Below are 19991 nucleotides of genomic sequence, written 5' to 3'. Positions count from 1 at the left end.
TGCATTTGACTCTTTATGTGGGATGGTTTCACCATTCTCCCTTCTTCTGACCACAGGCACTGAGTACTAGAGAAAAATGAATGGCAGATTGGCTGAACTCACCATCAGGGTACTTGATTCATAGCCCGGACACTCCTCAGTTATTCTCAGACATTCATCTCTTCACTTTGCCAACAAATCTGAATTAATCACTTATTATTAAGGCAGGAGTTGTGCAGGCCTAGAATTACTGTGGGCACAAGACAAACACACCCAGCCCCTCAGGGACTTGTACTGTTGGGCTCTGTCAAAATCTTAAATAAACTCCATTACAGAGAGGATGTGAACTGCTTAAAGCCTAGTGGTGTCGAAGAAAAAATTAGACATCTGCAGACTGATTCACAAAGTAATTGTGTGGCTCTTCAGTTTAACTTAAACTTAATTCAGGTTAGATTAAAAAAATACAAAATCAATTTGACTTTTCCAGTCTAAGGAGAAAAGTGCCTTAAAAAATTCTAATAAATATAGAAAATTACGTATAAATTATAATCCCATATGACAGCTTCTTGTGAAGAATTACAGTCCCCCACAACTATTAAGTAACCTATCAAGAAACTACTTACATTTTCTCCCCTTTTCAGCAGACGTTGACACCGTGTTGCGGGTGTCCTGTGGAATGAATGAGGACTACACAGGGACATCCGACTTGGTTAGAAACAGAAGAAAATGTGACCATGATTTCAAGGATGATCCAGTATAGCTTGGCAACAGTCCTTGATAGCTCTCCTGCTGAGTTTTTTTGGGGAACACAAATGGAAAAAACAATGAAGATAAAATTTCTAGGAAATAACCCAATCAGGTGTTGCTTAATGGAGTCTACTGTCATTAAAATCCAATTCGATTCATTTGGAGAGTGAAATATCACAATTGCAGCTACACCATAATCGCTTTTGGAAGATGGAATTTGTATAAGCTGGGTTAATCCCTTGATCACCAATTCAAATAAAAATAGATAAAACATGAGGAACTTGGCAGGGGTAAAGGACTGGGAATAGCAATAATGATGCCAGAAGGTGTCTTTCCTGCCAAAGGGAATTGGCATAGGAATAGTCTCTGAGCCCAAATACTGGAAATTGCAAGCTGGTATAGACCAAAGACAGATTGTCCACGTCCAGTAAGAGAGCAGGAATTCTGTTGACCCAACCAGATCACAAGTGAACAGACTCTCTGGCCTGCACACCTGGCCTCATGCAGAAATTTGCATTTCTTTCCATTTAGAGTTTGGCTTTCTGTTAGCCTGCAAGTAGTTTAATGGCTTGTCATGAACAAGTTCTGTCTTTGTAAAATATAGCAGAGACAGTGTCTCTCTCAGGGGTGAGCTACTCTGTGTTTGTAGAAGAGGTTCTTTCCATGGAATAATTAGGAAATTGGTCAGTGGATTGTGACTCTATGCCCAGAGATGACCCTCTGGAGATCTGAAGGGGATAAGAGCTACCACAAAATCCCAATAGACTTCAGGGCATAAACGTATATCCAAAGACTCAGCAGTATTGAACTGTGCATGCTAAGGTGCTTCAGTCATGTCCTACTTTGTGACCCTTTGGACCCACCAGGCTCCTTCATCCATGGGATTCTCCAGGCAAGAATATTGGGGTGGGTTGCCATGCCCTCCTCCAGGGGATCTTCCCCCACCTAGGGATTGAACCCTCATCTCTTGTGTCTCCTGCATTGACATGTGGGTTCTTTACCACTAGCGCCACCTGGGAAGCTGGGTATTGCTCTCAGTTCAGTTCAGTTCAGTTGCTCAGTCGTGTCTGACTCTTTGCGACCCCAAGAATCACAGCACGCCAGGCCTCCCTGTCCATCACCAACTCTCGGAGTTCACTCAGACTCACGTCCATCGAGTCAGTGATGCCATCCAACCATCTCATCCTCTGTCGTCCCCTTCTTCTCCTGCCCCCCAATCCCTCCCAGCATCAGAGTCTTTTCCAACTCTTCGCATGAAGTGGCCAAAGTACTGGAGTTTCAGCTTTAGCATCATTCCTTCCAAAGAAATCCCAGGGCTGATCTTCAGAATGGACTGGTTGGATCTCCTTCGGCAGTCTTAATTACAAGGCCATTACCTTGAATTTGAAATACTTTGACAATCTATTATAATTAGTAGGTATGGGGTGAAATTGGCAAATTCTTCTAACATACTACAAGCAAAATGGAATTTCAAAGTCATGTTTACATTAGTTTTCATGACAAACATTTATTACCTCATATACCAAAAAATTGGCATGGTATTTAAATTTTTTAGGTTTTCAGCGAAAAAAGACCCTACAAGAATCTCTACTACGCTGTACTTGATTGCCTGTACATTAGATAGGATCCTTTTGACTGAAAGTTATGGAAAGCCAAGGTCAGAAGGGTTTAAACAATAAACAATATGAATAATTTGTTATCTCACTTAACAAGAAGACCAGACAGAGGGTTCCAAAACCAGCACTTCAGAAACATCACCAAGGTCTCACATTCTTTCCATTTTGCCCTTCTCTGTGAGCTTGGTACCTTTTTCTGGTACCAAGATGACTGCAGAGTTGCGGCATTGAAATGGACACAACCATAGTTCCTGCCCAGCTCTTTTTTGTAGAAGAAACTTATTATTGAGGAAATTCTTCTAGAGACTTCTCAGCAGACTTCATGTGTCAATTTATTGGCCAAGAGTGGATCATACTCCCTTCCTAAATCAGTCAGTAGTGGGGTGAATGGGCTCATGAACTGACTACTTAGCACTACAGACTAATCAGGATTTACTTCCAAGTCAAGTTGGGCGATAGTGTCTCTCTGAATAAAAATATCACACACACATACATATGTGCGTGGTTCTCCAACAATAGTCAACCGCTGAAATGTGTGCTCTCCAGAAGCAGAAGCTGAGACAAGGTTTGAGGTGTAAGATATTATTAGGGTTTAATTCCTATTAAGGGAAGGTGCAGGAAGCAGGACTGAGCAGAGGAAGAAGCTGAACCGTGATGTAGCTCTGGAGAAGCTTTGGCCAAGAAAGTGGAGAGTTTGGGGGCAAGTGTTGCCCAGGGGTATCCTGCCTCAGGTCTTTATATATATCCTGACCAGGCTATGTATACCTATGTGTATACCTATCTGAACATTCCCCAGATGTGGGCTACTGGCCAAGGCTGCTCTGCAGCTGAGGTAGACCTGGAAGAGAGTGCTCTCCATTCTGGGCAGAAGGTCTTCCTTGCAGGGGGAGGTGGGTGGTACATTCCCAGGTGTACTACACCCACCAATGTCTGTTACAGCCCAGTGTGCAAAAGTGCATAAACACGAAAAAAAAATACAGCCACATTTCTTTAAAAGGATTCTGTAGTTTCTTCTGTTCCCCTTCCTCTGTTCCCAGCCTCAGTTATTTCAGAGTTGCAGTGTTTTATTGAATGTGACCACCACGTGTGGATCATAGATGTTTAGAGCTCAAACAGCTCTTGGAGCTCACCTGTTCAATTAGAAAACCAAGGGGTTGGGTTAGATAATTAAGCTGCGGTGCAAATGAGATCTGGGATTGAATATGAAAACTTGCATGTCGTGGGCATTCAATGAATATTCCTCCAATTGAGAATTCAAATCCTGTTCTCCTGACTTTTAGACTTCTAATCCAAGGTTTTTTGTCTCTCAACATATGCTTCCTTGTATGTGTGTGTGCTCAGCATATGCTTCCGTGTGTGTGTGTGTGTGTGTGTGTGTGTGTGTGTGTGTACATGTGTGAGTGTAGGCAGGGGTTTGCAGGGAGAGATAGAGAGACAGCAAGAGAATTAGTTTAACATGTTTCAATTAGGCAGTCTGGGATTTTATGTTGTACTTATAGAAGTCCTGCAAATCAGAATGATTTCACTTGAAAAAATGGAGGCAGCTTTATCTGGCATTCAAATAGGTTTTGCTTTATGGGCTGTGTTGAGGCCACAAACTCAAACTTGGGTGGGGCAGTAGCTACTAAATCTAGCTGATTATTGCTATGGGGCAATGCAGGCAAGATGTCTTGCTTTCTCAAGAGAAGCTGGAGAGCTGAATTTTTAGATAGTATTTCCAAAATTTCTAGTGTTGATTCAATAGCTTAACATGGTGTTTGCCAGCTCTAAGCATGCTAAGTTTCAAATTCAAATCCAGCAGTTCTCAGCCTGGGGCAAATTTGCATGCTCTCTCCCTCCCCCTCTGTGGAGATATTTGGCATTGAAAGTGAAAGTGTTAGTTGCTTAGTTGTGCCCAAGTCTTTGCGACCTCCTGGACTATAGCCCACCAGGCTCCTCTGTCCATGGGATGCTCCAGGCAAGAATACTGGAGTAGGTTGCCATTCCCTTCTTCAGGGGATCTTCTTGACCCAGGGATCGAATCCAGGTCTCTTGCATTGCAGGCAGATTCTTTACCATCTATACCACCAGGGACTCTCTGGGTTTATTTCTGGTTGTTACAAGTGGAGTAAGAAATGCTACTGGCATCCGAAGGCCTGAGATGCTGCTAAGCATCCCATGATGCCCAGGACATTCCCTACAGCAAAGAGTTAACCTGGTCCAAAATGTCAATAGTGCTGAGTTTGAGAAGCTCTGCTTTAGTCATATCTTAAAGGAAAAAAGATGGAAACTGTATCTTTTTCACTGGAACATCCTGCTTGAATGATGGCAGCTGGGACCTGCCCAAGAACAAGGAAGTGAAATTTCAGGACTTTAAAAATCAATGCCTTTTAAAATGGTTACTGATCAGCAAATGGCCAAAAAAGCATATGAAAAGATGCTCAACATCACTAATCACCACATAAATACAAACCAAAACAATAATAGATATCATCTCAGACTCATTAGGATGACTACTAAAATAGATAGCTAGTGGAAAGCTGCAGTATTCAGCCTGGTGCTCTGTGATGACCTGGACGGGATGGATGGTGGGTGGGTGGGAGGCAGGGGGTACATGAGGGAGGGATAATATGTATACACACACACACACACACACACACACACACACACACACACACACACACACATATATATATATATACAGCTGATTCACTTAGTTGTACAGCAGAAACTAACAATATTGTAAAGCAATTACACTTCAATAAAAAACCCTAGAAAATAACAAGCTGCAGGTATGTGACCTTGGAATCTTTGTGTACTATTGATGAAACTATGAAATAGTACAACTGCTATGGAAAATACTATGGTAGTTCTTCAAAAAAATGGAAACTACAACTATCAGCAATTCTACTCCTAGGTATATAGCCAAAATAATTTTAGATCTGCTGGAGAGGTATTTGCATACCTATGTTCATAGCAACATTTTTCACAATAGCCACTGATGAATGAATGGATAAAGAACATAATGAGGTTTATACCTTCAGTGGACTACTATACGGCCTTAAAAACAAAGGAAATTGTCACATGCCTCAACACAATGAACCTTGAGGATGTTACTCAAAATAAACCAGTGACAGAAGGGCAAATACGGTATGACTCCGCTTGTATGAAAGTAGGTAAAGTAATCAAATTCATAGATATGGAGAGTAGAATGGTAATTACCAGGGGATGGTGGGAGGGGGCAAGGAAGGGTCATTGTTTAATGGGTATAGAGCTTCAGTTCTGTAAGATGAAAAGGTTCTGGAGACTGTTTTACAACAATGTAATAAATATACTTAACACTACTGGACTGTATACCTAAAAATGGTTAAGATGGTAAATTTTATGGTATGTGCTTTTTATCACAATAAAAAAGATGACTAAGCTGAAAAATAGTCCACCAATAAATTCTAATTTCATTTGAAATCAGTTATACCAAGTGGAGAAGGCAGTGGCACCCCACTCCAGTACTCTTGCCTGGAAAATCCCATGGGCAGAGGAGCCTGGTAGGCTGCAGTCCATGGGGTCGCTAAGAGTCGGACACGACTGACCGACTTCACTTTCACTTTTCACTTTCATGCATTGGAGAAGGAAATGGCAACCCACTCCAGTGTTCTTGCCTGGAGAATCCCAGGGACGGGGGAGCCTGGTGGGCTGCCGTCTCTGGGGTTGCACGGAGTCGGACACGACTGAAGTGACTTAGCAGCAGCAGCATCATACCAAGGGCATTTTTGAAAAACAAAGACTACAACAACAAAATTGTAGATACTCAAATCATGTTTTTCTCTGCATTCAAGGAGAGAAGCATCTAAGGAGTTGACCTGTGGCTGAGTGACAGGGAGTCAGAAGTACAGGGGTCATGCATCTGTCCTACCCGGACCCCTCATGGCCCAGTGTCCTGATGAATTAATGTGATCAGATCGCCAAGGAGTCTCCTGCTCTGAGGAGCTGGTGGAACGAGTGCTCCTGATTGAAATGAAAACGGTCAGTGTTGTGTCTTCTTCCCTGCTGTATGATGAATGACTCTGACTCTGCGCTCTGAAACTTCCAGAAGTTGGTTTCTGCTATGAAAATCAAGATTTTAGAGTTTTATTTCTGTCTTTCTCTCCAAATCTCTGCTATATGTTTAAAATGGCCTTTCCTGATGGCTCAGTGGGTGAAGGATCCACCTGCCAGTGCAGGAGACACAGGTTCGATCCCTGGGTTGGGAAGATCCTTTAGAGAAGGCAATGGCACCCCACTCCAGTACTCTTGCCTGGAAAATCCCATGGACAGAGGAGCCTGGTAGGCTGCAGTCCATGGGGTCACAAAGAGTTGGCCATGACTGAGCGACTGATGCACACAGGCATGCATGTGTTTAGAATAGCTATTCTGAAATCAGTTACATTTTTCATTCTGGGTTGTAGACAGTGAGTTAGAAGGCCATCTCTGATACCCAGAGTGAGGGCAGAGGAAAGTGGAAGGGGTGGAATATATCAAAACTCCATCCTGATACTCAGGTTGCCTTCTTTGCCCTCCTGTGAGTTCCTAGGCAGGGTCTATATCTTCATCCTGTGCCACCAGGCTTGGTTGGCACAACAGGAGCTTACTAAGAAGGTGTTTGAATCAAGGAAGGAATGAATGAGTGAGTGACTTGACCTCTTTTCTTCTAGGACTTTCTTGGCAGTCCAGTAATTAAGACTCTGTGCTTTCACTTCAGGGGGCACTAGTTCAGTCCCTGGTCAGGGAGCTAGGATCCTGCAGGTCGCACAGCCAAAAAGAGAATAAATAAATCAATGGAAAAGTATTCTTAAAAAAAGCTTAAACAATAATGCAGAGTTAATAATCTTAGGGATGACATAAGCTGTTTTCCTCCATTTCTTTTGGGTAACCCATTCCCTTCCCCTGTTAAAAATGGTTCTCAGGAAAGCCCCACCTGTGGTTTTGCCCCACATTACACACTGATTGATGGGTTATCTTTCCATAGTCTATTGCTTCTTAAGCCTTGTCTACGCTGTGACATGGAAGAGCTGTCTTTGTGAGAAGGGCTGTTAGGTGTAACTTTTTGGGAGGGACTTGGGGGCCGTCAGTCCCTTCCTGGGCCCCTGGACCTATTGAGCACCTAATCTGCTTTGCTTACACTGAAGGCCAGCCCTGATAATCCCAGCTCCACCTGCATCGCCAGGTTGTCAGCAGGATAAAGTGGGATGATGGATGGAGGAGCACTTTGAAAAGTTAAAAGCTCCTCACAATTGTGAGTTGTTATTGTTATTAATCCACGGTGTCAGAGAGACACTCCTCTTGAAAAGAGTCCCATTCCTGAGGAGCCTGGGGGCAATTTGGGAGGAGGTATCACTCATTGGTTTCTTGTTCTTAGAGCAACAAAATCGCCCCCAGTGCACATGGAGTGAATAGGATGAAAAGTTGTTCTTAAAATCAGCACGGATAAAGGGCTCCCCTCTCCCACCCCAGAGCCTCTAAAACTTGTAAACTTTGCTTTGGCAGGTTCATTGCCAAGTGACAGGGAGCCAATAGTCTTCCTTCTCCCTCTCTGTTCCCACATCTCTTTCTCTACCCCCTCTCAGTTATTTTAGAACAAGTCTCAGCATGGAGCTGATCGTCAGCTTCTGGAAAGCTGAACTGGTGCCTAAGTATTTGGCTTGGCTGAGTGAGGGGAGGAGGGCTTGCTTCTGCAGGAAGAGGACAGGGGTGCAAGCTGGGGAACTGGGAGGGGACGGGGGCCTTGGTCCAAGTTTGTACACTCACTCCCTGGCCTGCGCTTCTGTGTTCTGCTCACAGCTCATCCAGGGGTGGGGCTGGGAGAGGATGGAGGCTGGGGGGAGACAGGAGGGAGGGTCTGAGGCAGTCAGGTCCTGGAGCTGATTGGGATTCTGACTGTTGGTCAGATTTTGTTAGATATGGGGCCAGCTGCTGGAAAATAAGTCAGGAAGTGGGAGAGAGGTGGCCAGTGGGTATTTATGGTGGTGATTTTTTGTCTTACAGGAAAGAGCTGTTTCCACATATCTTTTTCAGGTGGGAACGGGGACCCCTGCTGCCTTTCCCTCATCACTGGCTGTTTTCATAGGTTGGGGTTTTGGCAAGAATACATGTGTTGGCTGGAGTTCCTGGGACCGGGTTGGGCAGCACAAGGGGGGCCCCTGAGCTGGGGTTGAGATGCTGTCCTCTGCACTCACTGATGGTGAGCACCTTGAGCCCTGCTGTTCTTTGAGAGCAGCCCCAAGAGTGAAGGGCCTCCTGAGGCAGCTGCCTGCAGTGTGGGTAGGCTAGGAAGCATGGCTTTGTATCTGCGTGGGAGAAACTGTCTTCTGTACTCTAGAACCCTCTTGCTCGGTGAGCATGCCCAGAATATGGCTTCTTCTCTCTAGTTCTTCCTGCTGAGTGAAAACCCCTTCTTCCTCCATCCAAATTTAACTTACACAGGGCTTGGCTGAAATCCCACCTCCTTCTGTACCTTTAGAACAGTCTTCTCATTACATCCGAAACATTAAGAACCCTGTTCATATCCATCACACGAGTGGGCTCTTGATGACCTGAAAGTCCATAGATGTTGACACTCGTGAAGTTATTTTTATCTCATCATTTATTATGTGTGTCTCAAGAATTTCTCTGTATGTGCTATATTCTTCTTGAAATAGTTCATTTCTTTAGGACAAATGCTACCCCCTACTCTTTTGAAAAGATTTTGCGTATTTAGTATTTATTTTGGCTGTGCTGGGGCTTTGCTGTTGCGCAGGCTTTTCTCCAGTGGTGAATGGGAGCTACTCTAGTTGTAGAGCATGGGCTCCTCGTCGTGGAGCACAGCTCTAGGGAATGCGGGTTTCAGTAGTTGTGGCACATGGACTCAGGAGTTTTGGTTCCCAAGCTCTATGGCACGGGCTCAGGAGTTGTGGGGCACAGGCTTCATTGTTCTGCGGTACATGGGATCTTCCCAGATCAGGGATGGAACTCATGCTTCCTGCGTTGGCAGGCAGATTCTTTACCACTGAGCCACCAGGGAAGACCCCACTCCACTCCTTTCAGACACCGTTTGATTCCAAATTTTATACTGAAAGTGGTAAGTATTCTAAACCCATTTCTTCCCTTTTTCCTTTAGTGAATACAGTTTATGTGAAATGAGGATAGGTATTGGACAGGCAGATGTACTGTCAAGAGCAGATAAGGTTCTAGAGCATCCATCCTCCGCGATGTGCCTTTACTGCCTCATCCGACACCAGTGTCAGGCATCACTAGTGGAGCGTCACTCTCTTCTCCATCCTACGCATGTGCAGGCACTATCTATCAATCAGAGCTGGGCCGATGCTCTGAAGCATTTGTGGGGAGCACATGGGCTTCTTTGAAATTATCCCCCTCCATTTCTCAGTCTTCCCTGAAATGGCCAAAGTGGGTAAAATGAGGGACAGGAGGCTGGGTGGTCAGAAGGCAGGAGGAGGTCTTGGGCATAGGAGGCTGCCTTTTACAATTCTGCCACCCTGGGGGAGTTGGATAATCATGCTTGGATGGTGGTCATGCAGGAAGGAGAATAGAATGGCACTTTACGTTTCCATAGCTGCTTCAGAGTATAACATTTTAATATACAGAGTGTCTGGGTCCCACGTTCTTACTTCCCAGTCCAGGTATTATATCAGAGAAGTAGACTTTACATTTTGGTGTTTTCCGGTAGGGTAGATGCAATCCGGGATGTGATTATTTTCTCTCTGCCAATTCATACCTGGTTTTCAAAGATTTTCATATTAAGAATTGCTTTCAGAAATTAATGGTAAAATACTACTGGTGTGGACACTTCCATGGGAGTCCAGTGGGCAGGACTCTGTGCTTCCAGTGCAGGGGATGCATGTTTGATCCCTGGCTGATGAAGTAGGGTTCTGCAAGTTTGAGGGCTGCGGCAAAAAACAAAACAAAACAGAACAAACTTCCAGTGCTCACTTCCCTCGGGTCATTATAGGCACTGCCAGTGCTTCCTCAGAGCCTATACTGGTCCTCAGAGCCCACCACCCAGTCTCCCTTCACTTTGCTTCCAGGCTGGCACCAATGGCCTTCTTCACAAGATGTCTTCGGACCACTGGCTTTGCTTAAATCACAGCACAAGAGCCAGACATGTCTGGGGGTTTCCCTTCTGCCCTGAGGTGACAGGCAGCAAATGACTGACCTCATGCGAGTCAGAAGGGCCAGCTCCTTGCCTCAGTGTGTGCTCTAGATTGCCCCTTGCAATCAGGGTGAGGCAGAGGCTTGGAATCACACCCGTACTCAGCTCTTGCCCTGTTTTTCTCCTGCTTCCCCCACTCCCTTCTTGATTCTTCCTGAAAGCACTTCATTGATATATTACTGGCAAGTGAATCACAGACTCAAGATCTGATTCTGGGAAACTGATTTAAGATGGGGGCAGCAGAGGGGGGATAGTGGTGGTGGTGGTGAGAAGGGTGACTATTATGGGTAATCTCAATCATGGTTAAAAGAAAGCTCCATGGAATCTTGATCTGGGGGCAAGGGATCTGTGACTAAAGCATGGATGTGTCTGGGGGAGGATGCTTCCAGTTTGCCTACAAGACTTGGGAATTTGTAGTGTCTGTTGAGACTGCCAGTGGTCTAGAGAGGATTCCAGGTGTGGGCTGAGAACCTGGGTGGGCAGCAGTCAATTTCTATAGCTCAGGTTAAATCACTTCTGGAAGCCAGAGGGTTGGTAGTAGTTGATTTCTCAGTTTCTGAGACTGGAAGTTGGCAACGGCTCTGGAACAACCACGATGACCTCCATGGGCAGAGGGGAGGTTTTGCGTGGTGGATGCTGGATGTGATTGCAGCCATGAAATTAAAAGACGCTTACTCCTTGGAAGGAAAGTTATGACCAACCTAGATAGCATATTCAAAAGCAGAGATATTACTTTGCCGACTAAGGTCCGTCTAGTTAAGGCTATGGTTTTTCCAGTAGTCATGTATGGATGTGAGAGTTGGACTGTGAAGAAGGCTGAGTGCCTAAGAATTGATGCTTTTGAACTGTGGTGTTGGAGAAGACTCTTGAGGGTCCCTTAGACTGCAAGGAGATCCAACCAGTCCATTCTGAAGGAGATCAACCCAGGGATTTCTTTGGAAGGAATGATGCTAAAGCTGAAACTCCAGTACTTTGGCCACCTCATGCGAAGAGTTGACTCATTGGAGAAGACTTTGATGCTGGGAGGGATTGGGGGCAGGAGGAGAAGGGGACGACCGAGGATGAAATGGCTAGATGGCATCACTGACTCGATGGACACGACTCTGAGTGAACTCCAGGAGATGGTGATGGACAGGGAGGCCTGGCGTGCTGCAATTCATGGGGTCACAAAGAGTCGGACACGACTGAGCGACTGAACTGAACTGAACTGATGCTGGATGTACTGCCGTCTGGGTGTCAAGGTGAAGTGGTTTGACCTTTGAGAGTAAGCATTTCCTTCCTTTATTTTAGGGTTTCCTTGGTGGCTCAGATGGTAAAGAATCTGCCTGCAATCCAGGAGACCCAGGTTTGATCCCTGGGTCGGGGAGATCTCCTGGAAAAGGGAATGGCAACCCACTCTAGTATTCTTGCCTGGAGAATTCCATGGACAGAGGAGCTTGGGAGGCTATAGACTATGGGGCAACAAAGAGTTGGACACGATGAAGTGACTAACACTATGAACTATGTCCTTTATTTAAAATTCAACTTATTTTATTTTAAATTCAAATTTGCTACCTTTCACTGCAGTCACAATGTGGACACACTTCTGTGTGAATTAAAGTAAACAAAGGCACACACTCTTTTTCTGGAAATTTGAAGTTGAGATGGAAAATTTATCTGTCTTGGCTAGGCAATTTTTTCTCTTTCTACTCCATCCATCAACCTTGTTGGATTTTTTTTTTTTTAACACTATCATATGAGTCAGAATGGGTGTATCACTTTTAATTATTGTTGATTACCATTCATGTTGGAACAGCTACCTTGTAATACCATCTCCTATCAGAAATAAATGTCGACTTAGTGACCTGCATGAGATAGCTGGTGACCCAGCCCACTGGGGAGATGGCAGGCAGCCGCCTGGCGCTTGTTGAATTAAGAAGTGTGACTATAGTAATTAGCAGTGAGTTTCCAGCACAGGAGAGAGTAGATTCAGGGCACAGCCCAGTTGTCACACAGGTTGACCCCAGTGTGGGAGAAATGAGGGATTTGGGATTGGGGCCTGGAGGGTTGGGGAAGGGGTCACGGGAAAGATGGTCGGTGGCAGAAACCAATTTGACATCCTTGAGCTTGTAATAGGATTTACCCTGGGCTTGCAGACCTTGGAGGTGTCAGCTATGCAAAGCTGGTTGACAGTTCTGCAGCCCTGGAGTATGTAATTGGGACCAGAAGAGTTAAGTCTTGACTGTTTTGCCTCTAGTATGTGCTTAATGGATCACAAACAAAAAGGAAGAGACATGGTGTTAAAATAGAGCTGGGGCACAGATTGAAATGATACACGATTACTAGCAGTTGTACAATTCATGGAAAAAATGTGCATGCAGGTCTTTTAGGAAGTGTAAATAAAACAGATGGGTTTATGGAACGGGGAAGTATGCTTTACACACCCAGCTCCTATATCAATAAATATTGCCCTCAAGGTAAAATTTTTAAAAAATGTTCTAAGCTTGTATTAGTCACACCCATTTATTTTTGGCATAATTTGTGCACTACTTGGAAGTTGGCAAGAACAGGAATGTTAGGGCCAACATTTGGTCTTGCTTCAGGAGTTTCTGTGAATATGAATGCCTGAAGTTTATGTAGGCTTATACCATCTCTATAGCAACGCATGTTTGTTGTGAAAATCCCGCCTTTTAAAGTCAAGACTTTGTATGTTAACTTCAAATTCAACACACTATTCCAATTCTGGTGTTTTAAAACACTTTTAGGACTGTTGCATGTTCAGTATTGGATTGGATTGGAGGGAGAGTTGATGGGTGTACTTGGTAAATGCATACACTCTGCCTCTGTGTCTGTCTCTCTGTCACACTGAGAAGGGAAGCCCTTGCTTTTGGAAGTTAACCTTAAGGTGCCTCCAGATGGAGCCAGGTGAGTGGAACTTCAGCCCATGGAGCAGCCCTGGCAGATCTGAGAGCCCCGTTTGAAGCAACAATGGAGAAAATGGTTGTTGATTGTGATTTTTCCACTGACTGTTTAGAACTTGGGAAGAACTTGTGGAGTACCTGTTTGGCTGGCTTTGGTCCTTCAGAACCTGGAAAGCAGAAAAGGGCTGCCTGGACTCCAGACTGAATAAGGGAAAACAGCCCACATCCTTTCATCACCTTGAGGCATGGGGATTCTTCTTGCAGTTCCGTCTCTGTTGGGCTTTTGTGTGGTGGCTGCTGTTCTTGCCCTTGCTGGGATTCTTGATGGAAGCCTAGTTATATACCAGTGGTAGCAGGGAACTTGAGTATTTTTACTGGTTTCCCAGTGCTGGCTTTTGGCAGAATTACGGTATACCTTATGTCCATAGCCCCTGGGCTCTGACATCCTGCTTCTTTTTGATGATGCCCTTTCCTATCCTCAGTGCTTCTCAGGATCTTCAAACTCTCCCCTCCCCTGACTTCAGAAGAGGATAAGATCAATTCTTTCATGTCGCTGTGTAAGAGAAGAGTCCTTTCACAGAGAGCAGCGGGCTTGGAAGAAGAACTAGCCTCCATGTTAGAATCTAGGACCTACTTATTAGTGATGTATCCATGAATAGTTTGCAGAAACTCCTAAAGTCCTCCATGTTAGCATGAAGGAGAAGAAAATAACACCTGCTTGAAAGACATCATGGATGTGACAGAGCTTTGAATAGTTCTCAACTCATTCAAATGCAGATCTGAAATAATAAGAAATGGCAGATAACTTTCCATTCACATCCCAACTTTGTTCAATTGTTGGTGGCTGCTGGAAGTGTCATGTGGAAGATTCTTAGATGGGAGGAAAGTGCTGAGATTGATTGGTGATGTCTGTCAATGGCGCATGGAAGCTGGAAGAGTGCCCTCCTGTATAAAATGTTGCCACTTCTTGGTCCATTTTCTTTTCAAGAGGGTAGACTATGAAATAAAGGGATAAACATTTACTACTAAAATTTCAGGTGTCAGTGCATGGTGAAGGCATTATATTGAAGAAATGGACCTCTCAAAACCCAGAATCAAACATGTATAGTTCTAACTCTGTCTATGGATGAGAACTGTCATATTATTTCACAAGGCTGTTCCAGCTGCCTCGTTAGGAAGATGATAATAACTGTGACTAGCATTGCATCTTCCCTTTTTGTTGTTCCATTGTTCAGAACACCTCTTCCATACATTTTGGCATTTGGTAAGAAACAGATTAGCACTTGGCTCTTTGTTGTTCTATCTTGATATCTAGTGGCTTATTTTATTATGTTTTTATTGTGTTAGAATTGACATATAACATTATATTAGCATCAGGTGTATAACATAATGATTCAATATTTGTATGTATTGCAAAATGATCACCACAGTAAGGCTAATTAACATTTATCTTCATACAGTTACAGAACACTTTTTTCTTGTGATGAGAATTTTTAAGGTCTACTCTTGGGACTTCCCTGGCAGTCCACTGGTTAGGGCTCCACACTTCTACTGCAAGGGGGCATAGATCCGATTCCTGCTTGGGGAACAAAGATCCTGCATGTCTCAAGGCATGGCCAAAAAAAAAAAAAAATTAAGATCTACTTTCTTAGCAACTTTCAAATATACAATACAGTATCATTATTACCGTATGCTGTACGTTACATATAATTACATGTTAAAGACTAATGGTTTTTAACTATATGTTCCTATTCATCTGTGAAACTGTAAGTTGTCCAAAGGAAGGGATTATGTCCAACACTTTCTCTCCTGATTCCTGGTCTAAAATAGGATAAGTAATTATTTGCTTAGCAAATTCAGAGTTGATCATTACAATTTTTCTTGTTATATGCATAATTAATTTTGAAGAATTTGAAAAATAAAAAAATGAGAGAATCACGTAAAAATTGATTATAACCTTATCACTAGAAGTAATTACCAATACCATTTGATGTGTTTCCTGCCAACATTTTTTATGTGTATATTTAGATATAACTTTCAAAATAGGTGAGAGCATACTGTTTATATAATTATGTGATCTGATTTTTCTTTTCAGTCAGTTCAGTTCAGTCGCTCAGTTGTGTCCAACTCTTTGCGACCCCATGGACTGCACAGCATGCCAGGCTTCCCTGTCTATCACCAACTCCCAGAGCTTGCCCAGACTCATGTCCATTGAGTTGGTGATGTTATCCAACCATCTTATGCTCTGTCGTCTCCTTCTCCTCCTGCCTTCAATTTTTCCCAGCATCAGGGTCTTTTCAAATGAGTCAGTTCTTCACATCAGGTGGCCAAGATATTGGAGTTTCACCTTCAGCACCAATCCTTCCAGTGAATATTCAGGACTGATTTCCTTTAGGATGGACTGGTTGGATCTCCTTGTAGTCCAACAGACTCTCAAGACTCTTCTTCAACACCACAGTTCAAAAGCATCAATCCTTCAGTGCTCAGCTTTCTTTATAGTCCAACTCTCACATCCATACATGACTACTGGAAAAACCATAGCTTTGACTAGACGGACGTTTGTTGGCAAACTAACATCTTTGCTTTTTAATATGCTATCTAGGTTGGTCATAACTTTTCTTCCAAAGAGCAAGCGTCTTTTAATTTCATGGCTGCAATCACCATCTGCAGTGATTTTGGAGCCGCCCCCCCTCCCCCCGCCCCTGCCAGATAAAGTCTGTCACTGTTTCCCCATCTATTTGCCATGAAGTGATGAGACCAGATGCCGTAATTTTAGTTTTCTGAATATTGAGTTTTAAGCCAACTTTTTCACTCTCCTCCTTCACTTTCATCAAGAGGCTCTTTAGTTCTTCACTTTCTGCCATAAGGGTAGTGTCATCTGCATATCTGAGGGTATTGATATTTCTCCTGGCAATCTTGATTCCAGCTTCTGCTTCATCTAGCCCAGCATTTTGCATGATGTACTCTGTGTATTAGTTAAATAAGCAGGGTGACAATATACAGCCTTGATGTACTCCTCTCCCAATTTGGAACCAGTTGTTGTTGTTCCATGTCCAGTTCTAACTCTTGCTTCTTGACCAATTATTGCTCTGATTAATTTTCTAAATGAATCTTAATAAACAATAAAATGCTTAAGTTTTAATTTTTAAAATGTCATCTGTTTATTAGTTTGTGACTTAAACAATGGTATCCATTAATTGTCAAAAAAACCTTGAAAGATATGGAATGAAAAATAAACAACTTCCTTCCCCTCATCTACCTCATGCCCTCACTTTCTGTAGGCCCCTCCCCCTTTAAAAATTTTATATTTCCTTCCAGATGTTATTTTTACATTCATTGATATATAAAATATTGTTCATATTATTCATATGGTTTTTCAACATGACTTTTGTGCTTATTATGTCATTGAATCTTTTACATTACTGCATTCAAATCCATCTCATTCTTTTAAACTGCTACAAGATATCCCATTCTATGGATATCTCATTCTTAACCAAATTCTTTATTGGTGGGTTTTTGGTGGTTTCCATTTTTTTTGCTATTATAAACAACACAGCATTGAACATATTTACACATATATTTGTGTACAGAAGTGTGAGTGTTTATGTAGGATTAATTCCTAGAGTGGAAGTTCTTGACTAACGAGAGGATTTGTATTTAAAATAATGAAGAAGAAGGACAAATTGCCCTACAAAAGTGTTAAACTATTGCATTCTCACCAGCTACATATGAGCTTTCTGTTTTCAAATATCATCAGTAATATTTTCATAATGAGGAGGTCTACCATGAAATTAAAAGATGCTTACTCCTTGGAAGGAAAGTTATGACCAACCTAGATAGTATATTCAAAAGCGGAGACATTACTTTGCTGACTAAGGTCCGTCTAGCCAAGGCTATGGTTTTTCCTGTGGTCATGTATGGATGTGAGAGTTGGACTGTGAAAAAGGCTGAGCGCTGAAGAATTGATGCTTTTGAACTGTGGTGTTGGAGAAGACTCTTGAGAGTCCCCTGGACTGCAAGGAGATCCAACCAGTCCATTCTGAAGGAGATCAGCCCTGGGATTTCTTTGGAAGGAATGATGCTAAAGCTGAAACTCCAGTACTTTGGCCCCCTCATGCGAAGAGTTGACTCACTGGAAAAGACTCTGATACTGGGAGAGATTGGGGGCAGGAGGAGAAGGGGATGACAGAGGATGAGATGGCTGGATGGCATCACTGACTCAATGGACATGAGTCTGAGTGAACTCCGGGAGTTGGTGATGGACAGGGAGGCCTGGCGTGCTGCAATTCATGGGGTCGCAAAGAGTCAGACACGACTGAGCAACTGAACTGAACTGAACTGAGAGTATCCTGACTGAAAGTGAAAGTGAAAGTCGCTCAGCCGTGTGCAACTCTTTGCGATCCCATGGACTACATAGTCCATGGAATTCTCCAGGCCAGAATAGTGGAGTGGGTAGCCTTTCCCTTCTCCAAGGGATCTTCCCAACCCAGGGCTCGAACCCAATTTTCCCACATTGCAGGTGAATTCTTTATCGGCTGAGCCACAGGGGAAACCCAAGAATACTGGAGTGGGTAGCCTATCCCTTCTCCAGTGGATCTTCCCGACCCAGCAGTTGAACTGGGGTCTCCTGCATTGCAGGAGGATTCTTTACCAACTGAGCTATCAGGGAATCCTTAAAAATAGTATTTCCTTGCTAGTTTCACGTGGATTAATTTTCCAGATTATGACTATGGAGTCATTATGTTAAATTTCTACCCTCCCAACCCAAGGGACAAACAAAATCCTGTTTTTGTGACTTGGGTTGGGGTGAGATTTAGCTTATAGAATAAGATGAAGAGAATTGACATCTCTACTGATACTTCTTATCCAAGAACACAGTTTTTGTTTCCTTTTATTCAGACTTACTTTGTGTTTTTCAATAGAACCAACATCATTCTTAAAAGCATTAGAATACTCTGCCCATGGATTAACTATCATTTATGTGCTATTACCTTATTGCTAATCTATCAGATCATTTCTAGATTCAGCAATGATACTGTGAGCACTTGTGTGATTTGTTTTTGAGTACATTTTGCTGATTTCCTTAGAATGTATTTCTGGAAGTAGATCAAAGGACCTTGGCCTTTATAAAGCTCTTGGTAGCTATTGGGAGATAGTGAATTTTTAGAAAGGCTTAAACAATCTACTCTCCTATCAGATGCGTAAGAGTACCTATCTGGTTAAACTGTCACCAGCTTCAAGTTAACATTCATAAAAACTTGGCTTTGACGAGAAAGAAGTGTGTGAAGGAACACAGCAGTGTGCAGCGGCCCCACCTGTCTGTGAATAAATCTTCTCTTCTTTTCTCCTTTGCTTCATGCTTACCCCCCTGTACACTCAGGGGACAGTGTTCACCCTTCACTAAACTTTGGAGACATTTAGTTAAAAAAAATTCTTGGGTCTTTCGGAAAGTTCAGTTGTCCATGGACATCTAGGAATGGAGAATAAATTTGGAGAGGTGTCTTTCCATTATGCCATGATAAAATTGTCTAATAGCAGAAAAGATAGATATGCTACTGGAGATCAGTGGAGAAATAACTCCAGAAAGACTGAAGAGATGGAGTCAAAGCAAAAACAGTACCTAAGTTGTGGATATGACTGGTGATGGAAGTAAAGTCTGATGCTGTGAAGAGCAATATTGCATGGGAACCTGGAATATTCCATGAATATTCCAGGTCCATGAATCAAGGCAAATTGGAAGTGGTCAAACAGGAGATGGCAAGACAGGAGATGTCGACATTTTAGGAATCAGCAAACTAAAATGGAAGGGAATGGGTGAATTTAAGTCAGATGACCATTGTGTCTACTACTGTGGGCAAGAATCCCTTAGGAGAAATAGAGTAGCCATCATAGTCAACAAAAGAGTCCAAAATGCAGTACTGGGATGCAATCTCAAAAATGACAGAATGATCTCTGTTTGTTTCCAAGGCAAACCATTCAATAACACAGTAATCCAAGTCTATGGCCCGACCAGTTATGCTAAAGTAGCTTAAGTTGAATGGTTCTGCAAGACTTTCTAGAACTAATACCCAAAAAAGATATCCTTTTCATTATAGGGGACTGGAATGCAAAAGTAGGAAGTCAAGAAATACCTGGAGTAACAGCAAATTTGGCCTTGTAGTACAGAATGAAGCAGGGCAAAAGCTCATAGAGTTTTGCCAAGAGAATGCACTGGTCATAGCAAACACCCTCTTCCAACAACACAAGAGAAGATTCTATAATGGACATCACCAGATGGTCAACACTGAAAGTGGATTGATTATATTCTTTGCAGCCAAAGATGGAGAAGCTCTATACAGTCAGCAAAAACAAGACTGGGAGCTGACTGTGGCTCAGATCATGAACTCCTTATTGCCAATTTCAGACTTAAATTGAAGAAAGTAGGGAAAACCACTAGACCATTCAGGTATGACCTAAATCAAATCCCTTACAATTATACAGTGGAAGTGAGAAATAGATTTGAGGGGTTAGGTCTGATAGACAGACTGCCTGAAGAACTATGAATGGAGGTTCATGACATTGTATAGGAGACAGGGATCAAGACCATTC

The 19991-nt window shown here is 43.1% G+C and overlaps 1 long non-coding RNA gene across 1 annotated transcript in view; it reads left to right on the top strand.

Moving 5' to 3' along the window:
- LOC121819028 (uncharacterized) overlaps positions 1–19991 on the top strand; it is a 108084-nt gene that overhangs the window by 11065 nt on the left and 77028 nt on the right. The window contains exon 2 of the long non-coding RNA XR_009600146.1: positions 6158–6344. This is a non-coding gene — a long non-coding RNA (uncharacterized LOC121819028). The remainder of the gene's footprint in view (positions 1–6157; positions 6345–19991) is intronic.

Source organism: Ovis aries, chromosome 3 (genome assembly GCF_016772045.2).
Source record: "Ovis aries strain OAR_USU_Benz2616 breed Rambouillet chromosome 3, ARS-UI_Ramb_v3.0, whole genome shotgun sequence".
NCBI lineage: Eukaryota > Metazoa > Chordata > Mammalia > Artiodactyla > Bovidae > Ovis > Ovis aries.
Note: the sequence above shows the minus strand (reverse complement) of the source record. Positions and strands in the feature narration are given on the sequence as shown.